We start from the raw sequence: 2,508 nt of genomic DNA on the forward strand, positions 1-2,508 counted from the left end.
AAAAAAAAAAAAAAAAAAAAGACCAAATCCAAATATGCAACTTAAATTCAGAAAAAGAAATCAAACATCCGATACAAATTCATTTAGATAGCATACACTACCACTAAATTCTGATTTCTTGGACCATGTCTTTACACATAGACTAATCATATAGGGTCACATAAATGAATGACACTTAAACGTATTGATGAGAGAGATTAAGATAAAAGAATGATAGGATATTGCAGCCATACATGTCGTAAGAGAAAGATAACTGCAGCTAACTTCAAAGGAACCAGAAGTTGAGTAGGTTGTACATGTTGGCCTTTCGGCCCTTTCCTGAGGCATTGAATGGAATAGCTGACAACGTCTATCAAAATTGCTACCTCAAATGCAAACAATGGTAGGAAGACAATCTTTTAGTCAACAAGTGCAAACAAAAGAGCACAACCAAAACTATAATAAATCAACCAATCATATATTTCTTGATTAATGATTAGAAGTTATTGATAATTACCATATTTATCTTCAAGATGTAAACAAAGAGGATCTCAAAAGCAACAAGCGATTGCGAGTGAAAAATGAGACCACTGCCACAAGACCATATGAGGACTTAACCACAACAAACCTCTTAATTATATAATCAAAGATTCAAGATGAAGCAAGAGAATTAAAAAAAATGTCATACATGTCAATCATGAGGCATTAATGGACACAACGAAAATCTGCCACGAGCATATATATATAAACCTGTAAAACAGACAAAACAGCACAAATTTAAAGGAGAGTGAAGGTTATCGACATCAGTCTTAAACTTCTTTAAGGATGATATTGAAGATGATACTTATATTTTAGACATCTCCAAATATTTAAACAGATAAAACTAAGAAAGAGGTTCACTTTAAGATAAACACAGTTCTTATAAACCTCAAATATTCAAGTTAACAAAAACTGGGGTTCCAAGAGAATTTGCCCCTCCTAAAACATGACCCATGAGCTAAAAGATTAAACTCATACTAAGAAATTCACACTAACACTAAGACATTGACGTATTAAACATTCACACTAAGACAGTACAATCAAGAACTAAAAGATGACTCATGAGTTACAGTCATCAAACAAACCCAAGAATCAATGAACTCAAAAAAAAAGGGAACTTTAGTATAAAACTACCTTAAAGGGATAGCCTTGAGGCCCTTGACTAATAGATTGATCCTAGAACCAAGCACATATGGATCCATCAACGCGATGACCTGTAAAATGCTTCTCTATCATTAACTCTCTGTGAACACAAACCAGATGAATTAAATTTTAGACTGATCAATCAAAGTCGAACTGAATCCAGAAAGAAATATTTGAAGATTCACTTACCCAGAATCGGAGAGGAGAAATATACATTGAAGCATCTCTTCCTACGATGCACAAATCTGAGATTGCTTCGTGAAATTTCCTTAATCTCCAAAATGAAAAGTAGAAATCTAATTAGAAAGAAAGAAAAATCAAGCATCGATTTAAACGCTCCCTAACTATTTTCCTTTTGTTTTGTCCACATAAGAATAAATCAGCAGACATGTATTAATGTTATCATTTGATTGGGTAAATTTTTTTACTGAGATGTTAATACCTGCTTTAATGTCATGCTATGGTGAGAAACATTGTAGTTTTATTGTATTGATGAGAAAAACTTGTAAAACCCTAAAAAATATTAAACATAATTAAAAATACTGATATATTAATTATTCTAACGGTGATATATAATCAAATTCATGAAAACAATTCTAAATTTCCTCTGTAAGATCGTAAATATTTTTTTTTTCGTCATCTGAAATTTTATTGATAAGCTTGGTTTCTCACCAAAGTAAATTACAACAAGGAAAATACAAAACTCAAAGAGAGCAACATATGCCGGCGGACTACAAGAATGTCCCCAGAGTCATTAACCCACAAGAGGGAAACACAACCCCAAAAGAAAGGGAACTAGATTACAAACAAACAATGATACATGAAGAAGAAAAGGTACTAAGTTCTATATTGAACAAAGGCATGAGAGATTCCAACAAAGCTCCCCTATAAAACCTGTAAAAGACGAGAGCACTAGAAGACCAGAACCTCACACCGAAGACAACCATCAAGCAAAACGACAGAGAAGAAGCAGGAGCCCGACACGACCAGAGACACAAATACAACTTCAAGCACACCTCAACAGCCGATTAGAGAGAACTAAAAACACTAGGGACAAGGCCAAAGCCTTAAAATCGACTGGAGACAGGCCATGCAAGATCAGCTATTCTTACACGCGGACACTCGTCGAACCAACTTCAGCCACCTACAGACTTAAAGCTGACGACGTCCTCGCAAGAGAAGAATTAGAGAACGATTCCACTGCTTCGACTAAAACCTAACTCTAAATTTTCCAAAAGGAAACTCGGAGAAAGCTAGTAGGTGACTCAGCAACAAAATACCATCCAAATGACTCACACCAAGAACGAACCTATAGCTAAAACTAACTTCAAAACAGCAAGTGGACTC

The 2,508-nt window shown here is 34.6% G+C and overlaps 1 long non-coding RNA gene across 2 annotated transcripts; it reads right to left on the reverse strand.

Moving 5' to 3' along the window:
* LOC104723877 lies at positions 88-1,500 on the reverse strand. Of its 2 annotated transcripts, none has more exons than XR_757442.2 (5): positions 1,351-1,500; positions 1,153-1,261; positions 668-729; positions 497-569; positions 88-361 (listed from the first exon to the last, which is right to left on the reverse strand). It is a non-coding gene; the product is annotated as an uncharacterized LOC104723877 (long non-coding RNA). The 2 variants fall into 2 exon arrangements; XR_757443.2 differs by having other exon boundaries at positions 89-361; positions 1,153-1,232.

The sequence above is a fragment of the Camelina sativa genome, chromosome 11 (genome assembly GCF_000633955.1).
Source record: "Camelina sativa cultivar DH55 chromosome 11, Cs, whole genome shotgun sequence".
NCBI classification, from domain to species: domain Eukaryota; kingdom Viridiplantae; phylum Streptophyta; class Magnoliopsida; order Brassicales; family Brassicaceae; genus Camelina; species Camelina sativa.